Below are 25,806 nucleotides of genomic sequence, written 5' to 3' on the forward strand. Positions count from 1 at the left end.
CATGCAATTCTGATGGGAGCTGGATGTGCACATATGAGGGTAGAAAGTGACTAAGCCTTTCCCACAAACAATAAAGCTTTGCTTGTTGGTAATGGCTAGGCAGTACTTTATATTCCCTGTCAAGTTTGGTCCTACATAGATGATAATTGCGGTGTTCTTTTTATAACTTGCCTTGAGTCATTTCTATGAGATGCACTAAACAAACACTGCAGAGGAGGCCAACTGCACCAGATAGTGTGTAATGCACCACTCCCCTCAACCTTTGTTGGCTTGGTTTTTTCAGTCTTCTGAATGTTTTGTGAATGGTACTGCATACTGACTAGGGAAGGTATCTGAGGAGCTCAGATACCAATATGATGGGTGGGTGAATAGGGTGAATAAATATTCAGCTAGAAGTTTTCTTTAAATACAAACAACTTCAATATCTCCTTGCCCTCTCTTTCCCTCAGTCCTCATTTATCCTTTCTTTCCTTCCCTTCATTTTCCTTCCCCCTTTTTTTCTTCTTTTATTTCCTCCTCTTCCTTACTTTCCTTGGGCCTTAGGATTTTTCCTCTCAATACAGCAATCGGTAAAGGGTGTCATGTTCTCACACACACACTTGAGAAGGTCTGACAATATCATCCTGTCTAATAAGAAGCAGTATATGGGAGAGCAAACAAACCCAGTGTTTTTCAGATATACAGTAAAACTTTGATTATCCAAAGATCTCAGGGAAAACCCAAAGTCTTTGGATAATTGACTTTAAAATGTAGACTTTAAAATGTTCCTTATTCTGGCTTTTCTTGATCCCTCAGTGCTTCCTACTGAGCTGAATCGTCTAAGACACCTACCCAGTTAGCCCAAGGCTTTCCATGTAAACAAGGCTTCAGATGTAAGTCTGTATGAGCTGAAACTTTCTTGAGCACATTAAGTGTTATACCTGAAACCCCACTGAAGAACAAGAATATTAGATCTGGAGGGTTAGATTCAGGTGTGTCCCTCATTCTGACATGCTGTTCTGATGTCGGCACACATCATGACCATTGTCATGTTGCCAACTATCACAATATCATAAATCTCATTATATTTGTTTTTTTTATCTTAAAGCCCTAGCTCCTAGAATTGGGTGACCAATGGAAAATCTCAGCTTTCATTAAAAAAGTAAGGGTATGTCTACACTAAGGAGACTATACTCACATACCCATATCGCTGTAGCTATGCCAGCATAACCCTATAGTGTTGACACAGCCTACACCAACGGAAAGTTTTTTTTGGTTATTGTAGGAACACCACTTCCCTGAACGATGGTAGCCACGTTGATGGAAGTATTCTTTCCTTGACACACCTGTGTCTACGCTGGGGATTAGGTCAGCATAGCCATGTCAGTGAGGGGTGTGATTTCACACCCCAACTGATGTAGCTATGTTGACCCAACTTTTAAGCATAGGCCACGCCTAAGTTTCTAATAGATGTAGAGTTTCTGATAGATATAGAGAAATGCTTGGAAATATCACCTCATTGCATCCCAAAAGCTCAGCCACCAGAAGGCAAATTAAAATAATTTGATGTTTATTATTTTTTTTTAAATCTCATCTCATGATTTTTTGGGGGCCTGACTCAAGTTTTTTGAATGTTTGGAAGGTTGACAGTACTCCCATTGTACAATGTAGCTTATGTTACTTCTTTCCCATAAACCTCATTTTGCGGTTACACTATTTTTACATCTGCAATACCATGTATACTGCAACCTAGGAATCTGCTCTGCTGCATGAGGTACTCAGACTAGGAAGCATTACAAGTTTTTTACCTTGAAACAAAGTTGGAGGGAATAGTAGAACCCAGAATCCTCACATACATACAACTGCAAACCTCTATTGTCCCCTCACTTCATGTAATATAGTCCATTTAAAGTATCTCTCATATTTAAAATCTCATATATAAAAATATATATATAAATTTTATATATAAAATATATATTTTATATATATTTATATATATTTATATATATATATTTTATACATATATTATATATATATATTTTATATATATAAAATCTCTCATGATTCCTTTATGTATAAAGCCTCCTTTTCAGGTGTACTATAAAAGCTATTGAATTTATCAAACGGCATAACAGCTGTAAATTATAGTAACTAGGGTGGAAAATAGAGACAAGCGATAATTCCCTATGTGAAATAAAGTGGAGATCTTTCTTCTGTTAGGTAAAACTTGTTTGAATTGTTCAGCTGTTTGAAAGGAAAGAGATCACTAATTGAATTGCTTCTCTGTACAAATGGGGAGATAAGGACACCTCCAGTGGGTCACTATGTTTTCTTAACAGAGAATAATAATTGGCACCCTGCTGTTAAGATTCAGAATCTTGTCATCTTTGCTTTTCCTCTTCATCCTATTAATTCCAAAAGATTTTATGTGTCGTACTGGCTACTATCTAGAAATATGGAGTTAATCACCAAAGCAAAATTTTCAGTAGTGCATATGAATAATATCCTTTTTTAAAAAACCTTATCTAAAGATGCTCTGGATCACTGGGGCATGAAAGAAAAATGCAGGGTCCTAAAACTAATATAGGAAGCTTAAGTTAGATATAATTTTATTATTCATTTTTCCCCCCATAAATATAAAACAAACTGGTTCATTTTTTATTTAATAAGAAAAAATGAGATATTGTCATTGTTCTGGCCATTACTGCCTCAGCCTATGATCTTGTCAGAACTTATAAGCTAAGCAGAGCTGATTGACACCAGAGTGTAGATGGGAGACCTCTTCATTAACCCCTGTACTGCCAGGATGTGGTGTTATTGATCTTCTTTGAGTCAGTACTAAATTGGTGCCCCTTAGCATTCAGAGAAATTGGGCTACCTGAGGTGCTGGCTTTCAGATGAATAATACAGATAATAGCAAGGCCCTAACCTTAAATCAGTGACCATTTCAGTGCTGCCTAATATACTAAGTAACTAATGGGCTAAACAAATCTCTGTTGTTGTCCCATGGTGTTGTATTAGTGTGTCCCCTACTGCAATCTTAATGGTCCTATTCAGTGTCAGCACTTCAAAGGATGCTTCCAAAGATCTCATGGTACTTTTAATATTATGGGTGTCAAATCTGAGGTCCTGGCCAAATTTCAGTTTGCATAACTACATTCTTCTCAGGAAAATTCTCCATTAGTTTCAGATGGAGATGAAAACCTGGATATGTTGCTAGCAAAGATGGCTCAGAGGTTGTTACATGTCATTGAAGGAGTGAGTGAGCCCTAAACTATATATGCCATTTGGAAAGAACTTCCTTAGCCTTTTGGTTGAAATGCTCTGTGTACATAAAAGGTATTACAGAGTCATAACAATGTAACTCCATAGTTAATGCTGTCAAAGAAATTTCCAATATCGGGCTGATTTTAAACCTGCCGTCACAAATTCCTAGGAAAAGTTCCTTTCATTTATAGTCTCTTTCCAGAGGAGAATTTTTCTGGACCTTTTGAGTTTACTTAGAAAAGTCATTCTTGAGTCATGTACCTTTAAAAAAAATGGTGGGTGTTTAACTTTTGAAAAAACAAAATCTGTCCATTCATAACTCAGATATGACTTGATGTAAAAACTTCAGACTTCTTTTATACACTAAACCTCAGAAAGGTATGTAGAAAGGGAAGGATGGTCTTATGATTAAGTCACTAGCTAGGAACTCTAAGTTCAATTCTTAGCTCTGCCACAGGCTAATTATGTGACTTGGGCAAATCACTTTCTCTGTTTCTCTCATGTACATCTGGAAAATGAGGATACTATTACTTCCTCCTATCTTGTTTAGATTGTAAGCTTTTTGGGGCAGGAACTGTCTCTTTCTATTTGTATGTACAGGTGCCTAGCACAATGGGACCCTGATCTTCGTTGGGATCTTGAGATGCCTCTGTAATATAAATAATAATACAAACCACTGGATAGGGCTGCTACTAAGTTGGGGTGCAAATGTTGTTAGTTGTCATGGTTCTCTGTGTACGCGTGTTATAACTGTTGTGAGAGGCACTGTGAATGTTACAAACCTTGCTGTACCCTACTAATCTTTAATTCAAAAAATAATGTAAATCCCATCACAAGCCTTCTCAAAGGGTTACAGCAAAGCCTGAAAGTGGGTCCCTTATGTCTGTTTGAAAGTAATTATTAGTAAATGCAAAATATCCTTGTTGTTATTACTAGGGTCAGAGCTACAAAGTTCAGATACAGAACTGGAGTTTCTAAAGTTCAAGTGAGATAGTACCCGAAGTAGAGGGATGGACTTAAAGAGAGAGAGAGATTTTGTCCTGTAGTGTTTATCCTACAGTTAGGATTTGGTAACTGTTACTATCAGCCAAGGGAATTTTTTCTTTAGCTCAAGTCTAGAGGCCTATGTCTGTGGAGCTAAAGAATCAGTGTTTTTGTCCCATTTCCTTGTGTCTAATTTACATAGTAATTGTGCCTACTCTTTGCAGCACCATGGATTTTAGTATGCCCAGAGTTTGATCTAGCCCATTATAGAGATAGGGAGCAGCTGTCAAGTCTGGATCCCAATCTGGACATGGATGTCCCCAAAGTTTTACTGTTTGCAGATCCAGAGCTTTCTTTCAGACTCATTCCTAATTATTATAAACAATAAAATATTGTTTCCTCTATTTTTATAGCTACAAGCTTTAGCTGCAAAGCCAGATGAGACACTTCAGACCCTTTCTAGCCAGTCCTGAGTCAATCCCCCTGCAAATATTCTGCTGCCTTCATTTAGCGCTGCACTGGGCAATTCTTCCCAGCTAGCTGAGCTGCATTTATGTTTAAATTTTACTTAAGAAACCAAGCAGTGAGAATCTTAGCTCCTGGCATAGCTTATTATGTAAAAGCTTAACTCGAAAGTGGACCAACCGATGAGAAGCTGTGCTGAGCTCAGAGAGGCCAAAGGGATAGAGATAGAGGAGGGGAGATTTGCATGAAGAAAATACTAAAGCATTTGGCTGCCTTTGTAGATAGAGCCTCGTGGTATTTACTTTGAAAAATCATTAGAAATAGAGGAAGAAAGACATTTTACTAGAGATGGATTTGAGCTAAAACCCAGATCCCAAAACTATGAAATTAGGGGTAATCTGGATGTGAACTCTGGGACGCAGACTCATCACTTCCCCACGTGCTTTTTTCTTTTCATCTACCTTGTAGTGAGTGGGTGTGGCCTCCCTCTGAAACTGACAGGGAGGAACAGGCCGAGCCTGTTGGGGTGGAGCCAGAGACTGCCTGTCCGCCTGCCTGGAAGCAAGGGAGTGGGACAGGAAGTATAAAAGGAAGGTCCAGGAGCTCAGTCTCTAGCAAGCCCCTGGAGAGGAAGGATGTCTCTCCCTGTTCTTCAGAGGGGACTTGGGACTGGCAAGTGAGCGGCTGGTGGCCTGGGGCCCAGAGGTAATCCTGAAACCGAGCACCCTGGAGGACCCAGTGATCCAGATGGGCCAGGATCTGGAGGAGTTGCCAGATGTGGATGATGAGTAGGGGGCCCTAATGGGGTCAGACTTGGAGGAGCTGCTCTTGGAGGAGTTGCCAGAGGTCAACGATGGGGTGAGGACCCTGATGGGCCTGGACCTGGAGGAACTGCCCTATGCCGACTTCCCTGATGAGCTGCCTGACCTACCGCCCCCTGCTGATATCGAGGGGCTCTGCAACCTATCCCTGGGTGACTACCCTGATGAGGCCGACTGGGCCATGGCCCACCAGGTACCTGAGGGAAAGGGGGCAGGAAGTAGCCCAGGGGAGGGGGAAACCTGGTCCAGGGACTGTGGGACCGGAAAGTGAGTCAGTGTGTTGTGGTTGGGACCCCACTGACTCTGTGGCACACCCCTTTGCCACAGCTAGGAAGCTGGGCTGGGATGCAGTGGAGCCAGGTGGGCCTGTGTCCCCCTCCCCCCTTCCCTGACCACCCTGGGAGTGCCCTGAGCTGTTTGCTGCCCTGCCGGGGGCCCTGGACTGTTGCCTGGGGGCTGTTCCTCCTGGGCCTGAAGACCGTTTCTCTGCCCCAGTGTGAGCCAGTGCCTGCCGGAGCAGGGTCGGGAGTGAGTGTGGCGTCCCTCTGCATCAGACAAGGGGGGATGGCCGTGCTCTACACTTGTATACATTATGTAAATGAGCTGAGCTGATGTCAGGATCATGTTTCTTGTATGATTAAAACATGTGACATCATCAAAATAATCTATATATACATTTCAAAACAATATTAATGACCCCAGCTTTTGTTTAAGACCTCATATGACACTTGTTGTTGAACCAGAATGTACATATCAGAATCAAATATCAGAATCAGAATTCCTATAACATCCTTGCCAATTGGTATTAAGGGGTTCGTGGGTCACACAGATGTTTACATTTTTTACCCCCTAATCCATTTCTTTATTTTAACTCTGATATTTAACCACCAGTCATGAGATTATCACTAATATTTATAGTTCTGTTGGTGGCTCCACATTTGCAATGTACTTTATCAAACCAAACCTATGAATAATTATTTTAATACAGTTCTGGGGTTGGAGTTCATTACTGTTACCAAGACAGTCAGAGTTAGCTTGGCTTAAATGTCAGAAAATATTATTCAGGTGCATAAGACACCAAAAATCACAGCTGACTGGAATATTGAATTTTAATTAGCATGGAGACCACATAAAACTCAGAAGCTTCCATGTACTAAGAAAATAACTTTGACATTCTTTGTTCTGCTCTGAGTATTTGTTACTGACTTTGATCTCCAGTGATAATCTCCAAAGGGTTGTGGTTCTGGCTCACTTTAAAAACGGTTTTAACTTCCAGACTTTGCCTATTAAGTCGTTATTATCAAATAATGCTGGAGAATAGAGCCTCATAAAGGGACTTTATTTTCTGTGATGAGAGTTAGATGGTTAGGTAACAACATGGTATAAACCAGAGAGATTGTTTCTTGTCTGCAGCTCAGTTTATTTGGTGGTAAATCAAAACTAGGTAACTCTTTAACAATAGCAGGTTTTATGCAGGCCCCATCCAGACACTGTTATGAAAATGTCTTTTTGCTTATTTTGTATGTAATAAACAAACTGTTACAAATAGGATTGATTTACACTCATTTGTGTGAGAAAAGACCACAATCCACGTCACAGTTAACAGATCCATCTGGCAAAAAAAAAAAAAGCTTGTCCTTCAAGCTTTGTTTCTTTGAGATTTTTTTCTTGGCAGGATCATTTATAATGAGCTTGTTCCTTTTGTTAATCCTAGAAGGGACACACACACTGATCAAGCAGGCTTTTTAGTTCAGACATCTGAACTAAAGCTAATAAGCTGCAGATTCTCTGGCTAAAGCTATAATTAAACCTAAGTTTTAAAGCAGCAATCCACAAGCAGAATAAAATTACAAGAATATCAGAATAAAGTTATCCTTTTTTTGTACACAGAGATTATGGGACTATGCCATGGATGATGATGTATTATATTTCAAATTATTTGCAGCTTTTATTATGGCAGAACTCATCTGTTCATATGGTAATCTCCAGAAGCATCAAGGAACTCAGACCTTGAGACTAAGTTTAGTTCGCTTCTTACTTAGAGTGTTATGTTAAATGGTGGCACATGCATTTCTTGTAATTTTATTGATGAATTAGCCTGCTAGTCATAAAAATGGGTAGAATACTAGGATTTCCCTGTCTCCCTTCCAGAGCTCTGGATGGACTGGAAGCCACAGTTGAAATCTCCTCTCAAAGACCTTGGTAAACAATGAAATGGGTTTGATATACAAAAATGTTAATCAACCAACCTCAAACCTATTTTCTTATTTCTGGTTTTGAAAAGTAAAATGTATTTCTTTAGGTGGTCTTATATATCCATTAAAGTAGTGAGCCTGTGCTTACGGTGACACAATATACTGATTTCTATAGAGTGGTTTTAAAAAAAAAAACACCAATTTTCTTTGATTCTTTAAATAAAGACACTAATTCATTTGTTGTAAAGTTGGGTTGGGAAGAAAAGCTATGATATGCATAAATGTAACTTTAGAACCATGTGTTTGGGAAGGAAGAGAGCAGGATATACATATCAGTTATTTAACACCCAGATGGTCTGAAGCACGTGGAAGTGGGTTGCTTTGCAGGATGAGGTTTGTTTGAGCCATGATGCAGAGACAAGGGTAGGATGGATTTGTTGCAGTCAATATAGAGCAAACACTTCTATGTGGAATTATTGGAAAACTCTGGGGCTAATTATAAGAACCAGTTTCTCATGATATATTAAATGAGACCAAATTCAGGTAAGTGTAAGAGCAGCTCCATTTTCTTCCTGTTTACACAAGGACTGAATTTGACTCAGCTAACGTTCTATTGCTTTGTTTGGGGGTTCTTTAACCACATCCAAGTACAGGGAGATGCTACTCGCCATCTATTGCAACTTTCCGACTGAGAAAGATACTGACCTTTTCTTTCACAGCTAAGACACATAGTCCTTCATCCTGCTAGATGCTGTGTACCTCCTGAGAGGTTGCTGAGTACCCTCCACTCCTGTGGAAGCCAAATAATAACATTATCTCAGAATCTGCAGACAATTGTGAAAACTGTTAGTTTTGCCCTCAGAACTCTGCAACATGAACACTACCCTGATTAAAAAGTTCCAGTTACCTGGACAGAGTCGGGTTATCAGAACCTTCTGAATTTGTGGGTTTAGGTTGTGTTTTAATGGCCAACTTCTCCCCTTATTGTTACTTTGTATTTCAGTAGCATCTAGGGGATGCAGTTGTGGACCAGACTTCATTGTGCTAGGTGCTGTACAAACACAAAATAAAAAGACAGTGTGCCTGCCCTACAGAACTCCCAAGCTGCTTGCCACATTTGTTTCCTGTGGCATGGTGTGAGTTTATTAGACACAGGATTGGTTGACTCCCTTGAGAAGGTTTACAAACTGAGTTTAAAAAAAGCTCAACCGTCTTTCATCCCAGTCTAGCAGGAAGGGTTTCTACTCATCCAACTTCTCTCTACTCTCAACCTTTTATAATCCTGAAGGGCCACCAGTCTCTGACAGTAGTCCCCCTGCCCTCCACTGCAGCCAGACCGGAAGGAGTTTAACAGGCCTCCTTGATGATCTCCCATCCCCCTGGCTGCAGCAGGGAAACCTCACGCGTCCTGTAGCCCCATGCGCTCCACCTGGGTCCCTAGGCAGTGGCTCCCTTCTGCAGCCAGGGAGATGGGAGTTCAGTGCTCCCCTCCCTCTGGCTCCAGCACGGACCCCAGCGCCTATGAACCCAGACAGAGCGCTTTGCCGTGCTCCCTGCTACAGCCAGGGGAGGGAAGCACTGATCTCCAGTCGCCTTGGCCGCAGCAAGGAGCCTGCATCGGTCTTGTTGCTCCGTGGCAACAAGCTCCGCCTGGGTCCTTAGGCAGCAGCTCCCTTCTGCAGCCAGCAGGAGGAGAGTGGTGGACCACTTTGAAAGACCCTGTGGGCCACTTTTGACCCCCGGGCCATGGGTTGGAAACCACTACTCTACATTATAGATGTAACTATTATCCTGATGGGTTCCATGTCATCTAGTTTGCTATACTTGTCCCTTCCCCACACACAACTAAGGATTGATTTAGAGAAGAGTGCCACCTATTGAACTGCCAGTAACACTTCCTATAATATCTCAATATTCCCCAACCACCTACTGGCCCACCTGGCCTTGCAAAAACTGACAGATCACTGCATCATTGCAGACCAATAGCCTATCTAAGAGAAAAAGGCTGATTTAGGATTGGATCAGAGCAACATAAAATTCAACAGTGTGTGTCAGTATAGTCTCAATAAACCCACCCAGTAACTGCTTATGTTTATATAAGCCTTGCCAATCATGCAGCCATCTAGATTTACATAAGTCCAGTTAGTTGATTAGCTATAGCAATTTGGCATGCAGCCCAGCAAGGTACTAAACCTATATACACTGAAGTGGAAAAATTTCATTAGACAAATGTCACCAATTTGGCTGATAAAATTGATGTAAGTTGAGATGCATGTGGGAAGGCACTTATACAATTCACAAATCTGCTGGTTTTTTTCCCCTCAGGTATTTAGGGAGGAAATGAGTTGAAGGACTTGGGAGGAGGTGAGGTGACGGAATGGGTGACATATTGGGTTGGATTCACCAAACTTAAATCTCAGCCTGTCACTCTGATATCTTCTTGTGGATGTCTAACCGTCAGCTCAAGCTCAATATGTCTAAACCAGAGCTCTTAATCGCCCCCCCAACCTTCCCTGCTACCTCTTTTCTCGGTCACTGTGGACAACACCACCATCCTGCCTGTAGCTCAGGCCTGTAACCTGCATGTCATCTTTGGCTTGGACCTCTCTATAGGTCCTCCCATCCAGGCTATATCTAAATCTTGCAGATTCTTTCTGTATAATATCTCTAAGGCCTGGTCTACATTGCCACCAGTGGTCAATGGGAGATACACAAGCTGCATGCTGTAATGGAATAATATAGCTTGCATATCTCCTGTTGACTTACTTACTTTGCCGGACTGAGGTGTCTCCACTGTGCTGCGTCAACAGGAGACGTCCTCTGGTCGACACAGCCTTACTCCTTTCAGGGGAGAGTGGATTAATGGCGTCAACTGGAGAGCAATTACAGAAGATTTGAATTCTTAAAAATATGTTGTTACAAAAATGGGTATAATATGTCCATCTGTAATGAACAATGTTATATGAATTGTATCTGCTGTAGTGAGATTAACATTTAGTTTCTTGTAAATGATGCTAAGGTTCTAAGTCATACTCTGTGACCACTAGCCTGCAAAAGGAGCTACATCTATTTGCATGAAAAAGAAACATTCTCTATGAAAGTAGGTGAAAGCAACTGACACTTAAGTCCTCATGTAAATCACCTAAATGTTACCTGCTGGCTGCATTCAGTCAGTGGGAGTGGGATAGAAAGCCTTGTATGAAAAGCATTTTGATCTATAAGTCTTGGAACAAGAAGTTAACCTAACCCATATGAGTGGAACAACTGAAAGGAATGAAAATTAACCTTGAGTAGATAATAGGAAAAAATGTGTTGTAGTAGGCCTTGTCTACACACAAGTTGTATATTAGTTTAACTTAAATTGGTTCTTAAACCACCTTAAGTTAAACTGGTGCAAACCCATGTGTGGACACACTAATTTTGTTTTAAGAGTGGTGTATCTTGGCTTAGCTTAAAACTGCTCCCAATCAATGTAAGCCAAAATGAAATAAATCTGATGTAAGGCACAATAAGGCCTTGTCTACACTACAAAGATAAGTTGACCTATGTTAGGCTGACTTACAGTCACCGCATTAATTACTGTGGTGGCTGATGTCCATAGTACCCTCTTTGGGTTGGTGGTGTGCGTCCTCACCAGGAGCACTTCCATTGACCTAAGAGGGGCAATGTGGGGAGCTGAGAGACCGGGCTGGCAGCTCTCTGCTGGGAGCCTGGCTGCCCCACAGGCTCCTGGGCTCTTGGTGGGCTGCCTTTCCCCCGGTTCCTGCTGGGAGCCATGGAAAGTTGCCTGGGGCTTCTCCCCTCCCCGTTCCCTGCTGGGAGCTGGGGGAAGCCATCTGAGATGTCTTGCCCCCAGGAAGCAGGGTCAAGCTGCTGTCCAGCTGCCCCAGCTTCTTGCCCCCTCTCCCCCACATCCATGCCCCATGGGAGCCAGGCACCCTTGTCAATTTCACAGCTCAGCCCCAGCTCCTGGCTGCCCCAGCTCCTGGTGAAGAGTGGGCAAAGAAGCCGCTGGGCTTCTCCCCTCCTTGTTCCCAACCAGGGGCTGGCCAGGGCTTCTCATCCTGCTCCCAGCCAGGAGCAGGGTTCAGCCACTCATCTCTCTAGGAGAGTGTAGGGACAGCTAGAGCAGTGTCTACACTGACACTGCGTTGCCTTAACTACACCGACATAAACCCTACACCTCTTGTTGAGGTGTGTTTTTTGTTTTTTTTTTAATTATTTTTTTATTATGTTGGCATAGCAGGGGAGTTACATCGGTGGCAGGAGCATTTCAGTGTGTATGCCTCCACTGTTTTGTCGACAAAAGCTGACTTTTGTCAACAAAACTCTGTAGTGTAGACCAGCACTAAGACTCTGTAAGACAGTTTGCATCAATTTAAGGAAATTGGTTTAAAATCACACCTTAAGTTAAACTGGTTCAACTCTTTTGTGTAGATAGGAACTTATGGGGCATTGACAAGATGTCATGCCACAGTGGTGTACCGAGGTAGGTAAAGCCTACATCAAAAGAAACAGGAGGATAAACATTAGGGTATTTCCTGATACAGAAGGGGGAAGAAAGTGGAACAATGCATACAGATTTCCAGGATATGCTGAAATTTGAAGCTGACAGATTGGACAAATCCTTGTAAGTCTAGGAGAGTAAGACATTGTTGACATGCTTTAGGTAATGTCCCCTTACTTCACAGTGCAAGCTTTGTGCATGCCTAGCAATACCTATCATAGTGCTTATTTTTGCTTTGTGACTTTCACTTCAGTTTCTGTACCTGGCAAATACAATTTGCTTTTAGGTAAAATAACTGGCATTGGATTTGGAATAGATATGGAGACTATTAAATTGAGATTAATAACTGAGTGCCTCTGATAGAAGGAACCTGAATTTTGACCCTAGAAAAGTTTAATGGGGAATAGTGTAGTTGTCAATTGGTAAAGGACCAAAGAAGTGGAGTTTCTTGTGTCCAACCAGTGCTGTGAGGTAGCTGCTTGAGGTTAAAGTGGGCATGGCATGAGCCAGAAGGCACAGTGGGTGCCATTTCTAATAAAAAGCAGTTTTAAAGTGCCCTCAAAGAATGAGCAACAACTCTCTTCTTTAGAAGCTTGTTACTAAGTAATAGCACATTTTAGCAGCCAGATGTTTGCAGTTTGAATAAACTAAAAGTGAGTGAATCCTGCAGATGTTAGTAGAAGTGATTTTCATTTCAGGGAGCTCAGAGAAAACACAAGATCAGCTGTTCCAACGGTCCTTGGAGAGGTCAAACAAAACTATTAATGACTCAAAGCAATCTTTGTGAATTGTTTACCAGTGACTGATTCCAGAGGCAGGTTCTATCCTGAAAGAAGATAGGACCTCACAATATATCAGATTGGAGACTTCAGCAATCAGCAGCACTAGAGTAAGGAGAGAAGAAAGTGGGAAAGTAAAATTGGCTCTGCAATAGAGAATAGACGTATTGTACTGCCTTGCATGCTTCCTGCCTCTGTATTGATGTCAGACCTTTTATGTAGCAGCTTTTATCTTTGGATCTCAAAGCACTCCCTACATCTAGGGCCACATCCTATCCTGCTACAGTAAAATCATGGAAAGTGGATGAAATGCCAAGGAAACACTGCATTGTTTAACTTGGAATGCTCTCCTCTGGAGTGATGTTGGCCCTCTTGACATGATTCCCAAATGGACCATAGTGCCTTGGCTTCTTTGCCTGGACAATACGGTATGAGAGTAGAGCAAGGAGTATTGCTGCTTAAAGCAGCACTAACTCTCTCAAAAATATCTGCTAGGCTCAAAGCAGCTGCTTTGCTGGCCTCAGTCCCTCCTGCTACCTGCAAGCCTTCTCCCACTAAACCTAGACTCTGCAAACTTGGGGAGGAATGACTTCTGTGGGATGACAGGTTGGGGGAGCTGTGGCTCTTGATTTTAGTGTCCACAACCTAATTATATCCACTGCTGCTCATCTCCATTTCTGACAGGGGAGGGAAACATATATACCCTAGAGAATTATGGTTAATATTTGCATTTGGACTATTTGGCCAGGTCGTTAAGACAGATATTTTATGCTTTGTAAAAGCTGGTGTAAGTTACCTATAAAACATGCCATTTAGGGCCCTATCTTGGGAATTGCTCAGTATGTTCTGTGAGGTGCAGCATGCCATCAGCTCCCATTCAAATGTCCTTCCATGGCAGTGAGGGTTCTTAGCACCTCATGGTATCTGCTCTAATTGTGTTACAGTTAGGAGTGTCTAAAGCATTTTTATTTTACAAAATCTTGAATAAGCTCACAAAACCAATACTGGGCTATGTGGATCAGAAATAAAACTGTAATTATTGTAATCCATTCTAAGAAGAGGACATGCATCTGCAGCAGTGGATATTTGGCTTGTATGGAGAAGACCCTGCTGCAATCAGTAATGGCATTTTTCTTTCATCGTTAAGTGCAAACAATGATACATTTTTATAGAATAGTAAAGGGTGGGCTTTGTAGTGGGATTTTCATTGTTGCTACCACACATGGCCTTTCATGAGGTTCTGAGACAGCAATGCTTTCATAAGCATATGCAAATCATTCCCTATTGACCTTGGTTAATGTCAAAGTATTTGCATTTTCTGGTAGCAGTCTGTTCCTGCTGTCAGTCACAATATTGCTAGATGCACTAAAATTCTTTTAGAGCTGATATTTGTGGGAAGGCAACCTAAATATTTAATTGGTACTTGGGAAAGTAAAACTGGATTAATAGTTCTATAATCAGCAATCACTGTAACCTCAAAGTAATTATTAAAAGCTCATGGAGATTATTTGGGGGCAGTTATTGCTGAAGCAATTTTTGACTGATTTAGGACCAACTACACCATAGCTGTAAATGGGTACAATACCTTTGACTTTACTGGAGTTAAACTTACTTAAACTAACAATTGCATATGACTCTTCAGGTGGATCCTCAGCTAGTGTAAATCCATGTAGCTCAATTGAAATCAATGAAAAAACGAATGGCAGATCCTCAGCTGGTGTAACTTGTCTCATTTCATTCAGTTCTTTGGATGCCAGTGTTTGGGCAATAGTGATTACACAGTGTTGTCTGCAATGAAAATGACACACTCCAAAAGGTAGTCATATGTTAACATCACCACCTTTTTCTCTATTCCCCTCTGTTTAAACCTTGTTGCATTAAGAATTCATGAGTACTTTACGTAGGCAGGTGGGAGCAGAAAAATGCACCACTTCATTTGTATTTCTCCAGAGTTATTTTTATAGCAAAGTTGTCCTTTTGAACCTTTTGCTGGAACACACTATGCAGAATTCACAACTCTATAATTTACAGAGGAAATGGGTGAGACACCAAATAAATCAGAACCCTTCATTTGACTCTATGTTGTGAGTGTGCTGATGTGGCAGTTCCTGGCAAGAAGCCAAGACACCAGTCAGTCAGATGTTCAGATCCCAGTAAATGGTTCAGCAATCTTATTCAATCCATAGGTGATGCTTACAATTAACTTTCAAAATACCTGTCAAAATGTATACATTTTATTTTGTACATGTAAAAACTGGTGCACTTTAAATGTTTAAAAATGAAACAGGTTTACCAACTGTAATTCCTCTTTCCCCACAAATTTGTAAACTTTCTATGAACAACACTTTCATCTGATTCTGCAGCCAGATGTTAGAAACAAAGTGTGCAGTGGATTGTTATCCTTTTTTCTTTTTTGTATTTAAATAGTTTAAGTTTTGACACAGGAAATTGGTTGCTAACAAGAGGTAATACAGAGCAAAAAATACACTGTAATGAACATCTGCATTCTTTAGATTGTTTGCTACTTTATTTAAAAAACCCAAAATGATGATTTTACAATCTTTAACCTGTATTTATCTGGATTAGATTCCATTTGTTTATGCAGATTAAAAAATTGTTTAAGGAAAATAGTTGGATTCCTTACTTTAGTTCTTCACTACTTAATCAAATACTTCAATTTATCATTTCAATGCCAACAAAGAGAAGCAGAAAAGGATATGAAGCTAAAGCTAACATGGATTCCAAGAAACCTATATTTTTTGTTTGAAGCCTTTTAAAAAAAACACCACAGATATTATACAGTAAATAGCTAATCAGTTTGATTCCTTTGGCAGTCATTGTAATATTAATTCAGTTACACTCATTATGTTTTAATGAAAATATAAATTAGTATGTACAGTAATTCCAAGAATATTAACCTATTCATTTCTCTAAAGATGTGTATCCATCCTTCCCAGGTAGAGCTGAAACAATGTAACTCTGTCATCTGCCTGTATAAGTCTTTGCATGTTATTAGCAAGAGTGACCTCCATAAAATACTATTGATTCCAGCCACCAGAGCTGGAGTGCATACTCCTTCACAACCACTTATTTAATTAATTTAAGTAAATGACATAAATATGTGGAAGTCAAAACCTCTGATGATTGCATTTCATTTTTGGCACTTTCAAAGACTCTGTTCTCTCTCTCCAGGCATTTGACTCCATGGCAGTCGTTGTTCATAAATGTAGTCCAACATGATAACTATTTGATTTCTCATGGTGACTCATGAACAGTTGCGATTTTGTGCAAGGTTCAGTCTTCACCTTTTTTGCAGAACTTTTATGACATTGCAACTAGTGATGAGAAAACTACCAGGATACAAAGACTCCATCAGGGGCTGAGAGGCAGTGATTTAACAGTGTCTCCCTGTCCCACAGAACAGCTCAGGGGTCTGAGCCCACATATCCGGGAATGCCATAGAATCCAATCATAAAAACTATGGGTTGGGCTCAGCTGGAACAAATTAATCTTACAGGAGGGACTATGGGCCAGATTCGTTTCTGTGATGCTGCTAGTGTCCGTGCAAGGTCAGGAGGGAGGTGGCTGGCAGCCCTGGGGCTGCCTTTAAATTGCACTCCTCCTATGGCTCAGTGCAGGGGTAGAGAATTACTGGTAGCAGTGTCTGTGTGGTAGGATGAATTTTTTCTCCAGCCAACCTCTGATCTGTGGGCTCCGGTGGAGCTGAGATATTTAGGTTCCTGTTTGCATCTTCAGTTGCCAAATACTTTTGTACTTCTGGCCTCTAATACTTAATAGTCTCTCATTGCATTTGGGTTGAGCTGGGAGTTACACCCATCCTGAGATGAGGGGACATATTGTTTGAAAGAAGCCGATTGGATATCACTGAGCCAACTCTGGCTGCAAGAGACATTTTTGTCTCCTTCACTTAACCCTCAGTTTAGCTAACTCTCATAGGATGTTTACCCAACCTGACACTCAGCCCTTACTGCTCAGTGTCTGTAGAATGAGGGCCAAATTCTGACTTTACTTATACCCATTGAAATCCCGCTGCCATTAGTGCAGTGACATGTCTGTAACAGAAGATTTGGAACTGTCTCTATTAAAGCTACTCTTCATCAACAAACCAGCACTTTATAAAGATTTTTCCACCCTCAACTATGTGGGAGCTGAATTAGGAACTGAATAGATGAGGCAGGGTTAAGTAGTGTGCAATACACTTTGATCTGAATAATTTATATGCAAAGTACATAAATATGAGAATCTGAACTGATAGCAAAAGGCAGTCTGGTTAAGTGAAACAAGGTTCAGTATCAAAGAGAAAAGGAAGCTTTAAAGATACAATGTATATAGTTTAATGGGTGAATTAAACAAATGAAAAAGTAATTAAGGCCCAAAGTCTATTAAGCATCACTTACTTTGGGGAATCTGAACTAATAGAATACATTTTTTTTCTAGCAGAGTACTAGGCTGAAGTGGTGAAAAGCACAGATAAGGAAATAAACACTGTAGAGTACCCTGAATAATCACACCTCACTGTCTGTCTGAGGGGAGGAAGATTTGCATTAATATTTTTAAAATATGATTTTTCTTCAGTATTCCTAAGGTCCTTTCTAGGAAGCCTGTATTTGAAAGGGATAACACCTTCATGCTCCAGGGCATAAACCAACCTCTAACTAATAGGAGTTAGGAAGAAACGTTCCCTGGGGGCTAGTTATCTGATAAGTTCCTGCTGCAGGGCTTCTTGAACCTTTTTCTGAAGCACCTGGTGCTAGCCACTGTCAGAGAAAGGATACGGGATTAGATGGACCACAGCTGTGATGAAGTATGGTAATTCCCGTGTTTCCTGGCAGAACAATAGTGCTGCTGTGCTGAGGGATGCTACCCAACTCTCATCTCTCTTTCTCTTCTACACTCCCTTCTGTTGATCTATGTTCCTAAGGTACTCCTGGCCCATTTTCAAGCTCAGGGAAGGAGGAGGTAGGCATTACATGAATAAAATGATTGGTGTTAAATAGATATGGGCCACCAGATGCCTGGATCCAAGTGTTTTGGATCTGGATTTGAACCATAGGCTCTGCTGCTACAAGAGACATGAAGTGCAACCACCACACTGACTCCCTTTTAGGTCCTTCCTCCCTCCTGCTGGCACATGCATGCCCAGCAGGCTGGGCCAAGAGTTGTTCCTGCACTCCTATCTCTCCAGGGTGGAGTTTATCAACCCCATCATATTCCATCTTGTGTTTAACTGTGTTCCCAAGGACAATTGGTCAATAAGGTATTTTATATTCAAGTCAAAGTAATCCTCTAGGGATGAATAGGAGCAGGAGTTAAGTACAAGAACTTCCACTGAATTAAATCAATGTTAAACCAACCATGATCATCAATCATGTGATCTCTCCTCTTCTAAAAAAAGCTTCATCAATAAGCAATCCACTATCATGTTGCACATCTAAAAGCTTTAGGGAAGTCACAGAAAGCATGTTTTTGTATCTGTTTATATTGTAGTCCAAAAGATGGTTAGGAGAACAAATGGGCCTGAATTAAAACTCTGAATCAGAACACCCTCAGAACTTCGGGGGAGCTAGGATCTGGACAGAAATCCAAAGTTGGGAGCTTAGAGTGCATCTCTCATTGGGAATGATGTTCTATTTATTTCTTGTTGGTGACATAGATTTTTGATAAGCCTACAGAGTAAAGTAAAATAAAATTGCAAAAACATTTTATGCCTACAGGCAAAAATCAGTGCCTGGTGATTTTCAATGCATAGCTTAAAAAATGTTGTTTTAAAAAGCTGTGTTTGATTTGCTAATATTTAAGTAGATCTGGGATAAAATTTTCTACAGCACCTAAGGGTATGTCTACACTGCAGTGTAAACCCAGGATTGGTAGAACTTGAGTTAGTGACCTGGGTTTGTTAATCTAGGACTTGAATGTCTACTCTCATTTGTAACTGCAAGTTAGGAATTGTTCAACCCTGGGTCCCAACCTGGGACTCCAGTGTCCATGCCGCATTATGCAGGCCCAAGTCCAACCAACCTTATCCCAGACTTCCTAGCGCCCTCCCAAAATGCGTCCTCTCTAGCCTTTTCTTCATGGTGCATTGCAGGAAAAGTTGACTGTCCAGAGGACAAAGAAGGTTGGCTCTTGGGATTGTGGGATACTTTTGGTGGAGTAGGGCTGTGTCTACACTGCAAAGCAATAGGGCTTGAAGCTGTGGCTTGACTCAGGCTCAGAATCTCGACCTCTGTAGGATCCCTGGGTCTGAGCCTTGGGTAGTGTGATTTGTGTGTAGACAGAAGGGGGGTTAGTCGTGAACCTGAGTTTGAACCATGCATTACAATGAGACATACGCTTATAAATCACTGAGGCATTTTTGAAAATTTTAACCACAGTTTATTTAATTGGCCTTACTTGTAATAATATAATGGAAAAATCTTTGGGGTTCTAAACACCTGGGTGCCTGTCTTTGTTCTTTGTTTTTTAATCCGTTCTGCATGTGGAATTGGTGGAGAATTAAGCTGAGTAATTTTCAAATCCATCTGACTGCTCAGAAATTAGAACAAACTCCAAGAGTTATGGTTTTTATTATCTAAGAAAATTCAATGTTTAGTGCTCCCTCTGCTGGTTCTGCAGCAGTAGTTTACAGGCATCAACAAATATAACAGCAGTGCAGATATTAGTTGTCAAAGATGGTACACAGGAAAAGGTATTTGGCATCTCCAGCCAAGGTACCATATGCTGCAGTGACTCCCAGTTGACAGATGCTTTCTAAATAAATACCTAAAAGTTAGGTAGATAGTTGACTACACTGAACTGGTTGCTGATGTTAAACATAAGAGCTACACTAGATTAATTTTAGCTCTATTCAAAACAAAGGGATAAAATGTCAAAATTTGCTAAACGTGAAAGGACAAATTCTTCAGGAATAAATATTTTCAAACTGCAAGGATAGCATTAATGCAGAGGAAATAACAAAAATTAAAAAATGTCTTGACAGTGATCTTTAAACACTGGAGATTGTAGTTCAGTCCAGATGGCTAAATTTTAAGATATAGCAAGATAAGCCAGATGTAACCTTAACTTATCTAAAACCAAGTATTACTGCAAAATGTGAAACCAGATTTGGTCTCCTGTCAATCAGAAATACCTTGCACTTCTGCGGCATCTTGTAATATTTATATAATCTAAATACACATCTTTGAGTATCTTAAAGTGTTTTACAAGCATTAACTAGACCTCCCAACACCCAGGTGGATAAGAGGTGCCCTCACTGCTTAAGTGCCTATGCCTTTGGGGTGGAACATGGCAGCTGTCTGATAGTGCACAGCCATGCTGACAACAGTTTAACACAGGAGTCAAGCTGCATCCAATTGAAACAATAGGGTAAATTTAGATAGGGAGAAAATAAGTAATGGGAATGGAATAACTTGAAAAGGGCAGAAGAACAAAGCTTCTTCAGTGTATTAGACACTTGGGGCCTGAGCCTGTGTGGCCAGAATGGTTTCAATTCTGACTTCAATGGGGAGATAAAGTCATCAAGCACCTTAAAGATTTGGTCCCTGAGGGTATGTCTACATTGCAATAAAACACTCTTGTCTGGCTCCAGGGCTGCTTGGACCCAGATGTCTATACTGTAATTTTATAGCCCTGTAATACAAACCCCGCGAGCCCGAGACAGCTGACATGGGCCAGCCAGGAGTGTTTTATTACAGCATAGACATACCCTCAGAGCCCTATCTTGCAAAGCACTGAGCAGCCTCAACTCCCATTGAAGTAAAAGGGAACTGAGGGTGCTCACCAGCTTCTAGGATATGCACAGATTATGTTCTGTTTGGGGGCAGGGACCCTATAATCATATCTGCCTTTCATATGTTCAGCACACTGTTAGCAATCATCTCTGCTTCCTCAGTGTAAGCATATTATAAGTGTAGGCCAAGAACTTGCTCTGTATTGGAACTATTCTGTGTGTTCCAAGTTTGTTTTGTTCTGTTCTGCATTTTCCATGAGAGCTAGCTAACATTTCTTCATTTAAACATTCTTTTTGTTAAAAAAAAGTGGAAAATTTCAATGAAACTGAAAAAAAATATGTGGAAAATTTTCATTTTGATTGAAATTTTCTCTTTTTGGACAAAAAACACTTAAATTTTCCTAATAAAAATATGTATTGAAAACCAAACATTTTTAGCAAACCATTAAAATAATTTTTTTTGCACAAAATTCTAATACCACAAATTTTCAAAATTGTCCTCAAAAAATAATTTTGACCCTTTACAATCAGCTCTAATTTACATGTACTGCCTAAACTGGCATCTCAGGCTATTTACTGGCTTAGGTAGTTAGGTACAGGTACTGGCTTAGAACAGGCCTAAGACTCCATGTCTATGTAGCTAGGAATGCCTGCAATGTGTATGGGGGCAAGGAATCACAATTACTGCTTTCTGTATGACATAGAGTACTAGGAAACAAAGACTGCTTAGAGTCTGGATAAGCCCAGATATTTCCAGCTGCACTAATAATGTAATATACGCATCATTGTGCTAGACATATACCTTTCCATTAGTCTGTTTTCCCCCATTGTATTTTCAGGGCTAAAGTATAGAAATTCAAAAGAACTTGCTCAAAGCTATCATTTTACTAATCCTCTGTGACTGCCCTATGCCTTTCACTGCAACAGTAGATTCCTGACCATTTTCTAGTATTCTCACAACTATAAAAATATAATCTTTTAGTTTGCTGCTGGGAAAGAAGCAGTTCATTTTTATTGGGTTGTCTAAAGCCCATAAGTACGTGCACAGACACAGACACAGACCGACCCCTTCCTAAACAAAATCATATACTGTTTTAGCCTTTTGTTTTATTGAACACAAGAGGTTAAAGTGACATAATGAAAAGTCAGAAAGGGGCTGAAGTGGATCAATATATTGCTAAATTCTTATTGAAATTCTAATGCTTTGACTGTTCCATGCAGTTTTATTTCTGCTTAACATTTGCTGAGTAAAAGTCATTGCCCTGGAGATGCAAGATTTATTGACACAAAGAGATGAAAATGATTAGCTAAAAGGTTTCTGCACAAAGAGAATCAAAATCTGCTGAAACACTATAGGATGGATCATGTTAGGAGGCTGAATTATTTCAAACAAGTTATTAATTTTCAAAGGTACTGCATCTTAGAGTTTAGCATGCACAGATCATACCAAACCTTTATTCTCTGCTTCATTTATAGAGACAACATACTTCTCAAAAAGGCTTTGGGTTATAAAAGATATATACATCCATGCTTGTTAAATTGCATAAAGATATTTAATCATTTCCTAGATAGATGATTTCTTAATTACCTAACTTCATTAGTTTTTTTTTATTTGCACCTCTTGGACTTTCATAGGTTGACATTATGGGCTGATCCTACAGTCTTGACAAAGGGGAAAATCCTGTAGCAGTAAATTCTGACTATTTGCACTCATGCCCTCATATGTTTTCCATTTGATCTTCCCTGCAGCAGGAGAGGTGTATTACCTACAGAGTATTTAACTCTTCAAACATCTGAAATATGCAGATGTGGATTTGGCTCCCTGTGTATTTGAGGACCCTAAAGAATTGGGCACGTTTCTTGCTTTTAGACCACTGGTCTTTTAGACCACGTTTTGGCCTGAGAGCCACATCTGGGTATAGAAATTGCATGGCAGGCCATTAATGCTCCAGAAATGAACAATTCATGTTCAAATAGGGACGACACAATCTTGTTTTCAAATCAACACTGTTAAAATAATTTTGTTGAACAATGCGCTGTTAGAAAATTACATTATTGATCTGTTTGTTGCACAATTTGCAACAATTTTGCTCCTGTCTGAACACAGTGTATTTACAGCTAACATATGCATTAGCTAGCTATGTATATTTGGTAGTTTCCCCATGTACTGCAGTCTTCTTTATGCGATCTGTAATTGGCTTTGCTGAATCATAAGTGTTTCTCCATTTGACTGTGGAAATGACCAAATATAGGCTATTCAAAGTATTTTACCTTAAAAATAAAGCCATAATGAAGTTAATCAGTAGTAGTTAATCAATTTAACTGTGAAGATATTACAATGAAAGTATTTTGTGGAAATAAACATAAAACTTACTCACTATTACAAATATACCATCATAACAACCTGATACAATAATTAAACCAAACTTACTCCCTTCACCGCACCCTGTTTAATCAATGTGAACAATGCAGCTGGTCACCTTTCTTTAAAATGGCATCAAAGTCCAGTGTCATTCTTGTTGTGAAAATGTGCAATACGGAGCTGAGATGCTACTCAGTTAACTGGGATCTGTAGCGAGTCAGGGTGCCGCTGGGCCCACACGGTGGGAGAAGGGTGGGGGGAATGGGGCGGAGCGGGGCTGTGCGGGGGAGCGGCTGCCATGCTGTGGCCAGGGTGCTGCTGGGCCCATATGGTGGGAGAGGGATGGGGGAAGGTGGGGGATTGGGAGGGGGAGTGGCTGCTGCCATGCCGCACAGCTTGTTCTGCAACCACCTGAATGGAGCTCGTGGACCACTGGTTGAGCTGGAGAGCCTGATGAAAAGCTCAGATGGGCTTTATGTGGCCCGTGGGCTGTTGTTGTTTGCCCATCCCTGTTTTAGACCATATCAAGGAACAGGATGTGTTCAGACTTGATTCTGCACTTCACATAGTACAATGAAAACTGGGAGACCTTAACAATCAGACAGATCAAGGTCAAGTGGAGAGTGGTGGGCGGGGAAGATTCAATTCCAGGTGGTGAGTAGGAATCATGGGAAGCGAGACTCAGTGGTTGGTCAGAGGCTAAAGACATGGAAAGATTTACTCTCTGCTCAGTGGGGTTCAAAAAGAGGAAAGTGAAGTTGGAGGGTGCAATTGTGTTGAAGGGGGACTTTTTCTATGGGTGGGAGGGCAGGGACAATACTTAGAGTTAGAAGAGGATGGGGAGTCCTTTTTAACTAGTGGATGTATTTAAGGGGATGCTTAAGTAGAGCCAAAACTAAAGGATCAAGCAGATAAAATCCTTCTGTCTGCAGGGAACTGGAATAACAGAGGGATGGCAACCAGAAGGTTCCAATGATTGCAAACTTTTGTGTTTGTTGCTGTTTCCATCTGCTTTAGGATGGAATAGAAATAATAAAAGGCATTACCTTTCTATGTGCAGAATCCAGATAGCTTGCTGAACACTGGTTGGCAACTGGCCTGCTCAGTGATTGTTGAGTCAGATTATCATTCCTTTTATGAAGAGTGATTGACTTTATTATTAATTTTAATTACTGAAAGGGATGCACCAAAGCCATGGTCTTGGCAGGGATAGGAAGTATCTGAAGAGACCTAATTAACACATAAGAAAGGACACTTCTTTACTGCAATTTATGTTTTTTTGGATATTAACCAGTTTGGACAGTTATGTTACATTACTAAAACTACCCTTTGGACTGGTTATATACTTTGAAAACTGCAGATATATAATAATTTAACCACATAATCAAGAATAATTTAACACCAGAAATGTGTACATGGCTTTTTACAGAGTGCATACTAAGACAAAGCCCATGCTTGGAAGCACATGGAATTTACTAATCATTCTGTGTCATTACAGCTGTATCATTACATTTTTGGTGTGATAAATTCCTGTTGGCCTGATCTTTGTTCCCTCTATGCAACTGCTTCAAGCTGCTCAGTGGACAGCAGAGGGGAACCTGTGCATGGTATAAAAGAGCCATGGAGAGACTGTATTGTGCTCCCATGCTCAGAGGCTAGCAGAGCTGCCCCCTACCGGCCAGTGTAAGTTAGAAGAACACTTAGGCTTCTCTAAGCTGTGCCAGGGTTGAATTGGCTCCTAGTTGTCCCTGGGATTGTGGGTAGGCTACAAGGGGGCATATCTCACAGCACAACTTGGCCAGATCCAAGGATATGGCCCTATATATTTATACTATTCCCATAGCACTTTTTTTAAACATGGAAACTTCTAAGCAAAATTTACTAAATCAGAAAGACTAAATAAAAATCACAGTTCAGAGAAAATGAGATGAGAGCTCAGTGAACCCCAGACAAAGCTGCAAGGATTGAATAATTATGTATATTGTTGCAGGAAATGTATGAAATTTAATTCTTGGTTTCATGGAGGTTTTAAAGCTTTAAGCAGGTTTTATTTTCAAATAGAAATGATTAAATATAATTTTTTCAATACTTTTACATGATTAATGTAACAGTCTGATCTTTCCGTGAGTGCAGCATAAATACAATCCACATTGGTGCGCTGTGTACGGTGAGTTTTATTGCGGCAGCACTTTATGAAATTATTCTTTGGGAAATTATAGATAGTCAATGAATAATTCAAGGCACAGAATAAAACAAAATCTAATAAGCTCTGGGTATGATTGAACTTTGAATTATTACATAATGTGTATATACAAACCTCCTTGGTCTTCTGGAACTGGGATTCAAATGCAGCATGATTTTTGTAAGGGTAGGCCTTTTCATAAGTAACTCGTTTGAGAAGAAGGGTGACATTGATTTAATAATTGGTAAGCTGTCAATCTGTAGAACATGGAACTGTTTCAAGAGAAGTGACAAAATAAAGGATAATTGCAGAGGAAATATAGGATTTTGGATGGGGATACCAGACACTGTAATTGTTTTGTGGGGGTTGAAAATACCACCGTAAGCAAGACAAAGGAAAAGGAAAGGAAGGGATGAGTCTCATAAGGTGGTAGCATAACTCTTATCCTAGGCACACTGAAACCAGAGCAGAAATCACTGTAAAAGCCACACAAACCCCCTCCTGAAATAGTGGAA

This window comes from Emydura macquarii, unplaced genomic scaffold (genome assembly GCF_026122565.2).
Source record: "Emydura macquarii macquarii isolate MOO-44397 ecotype Brisbane River unplaced genomic scaffold, CSIRO-AGI_Emac_v2 contig_2768, whole genome shotgun sequence".
Taxonomy (NCBI): Eukaryota; Metazoa; Chordata; order Testudines; family Chelidae; genus Emydura; species Emydura macquarii.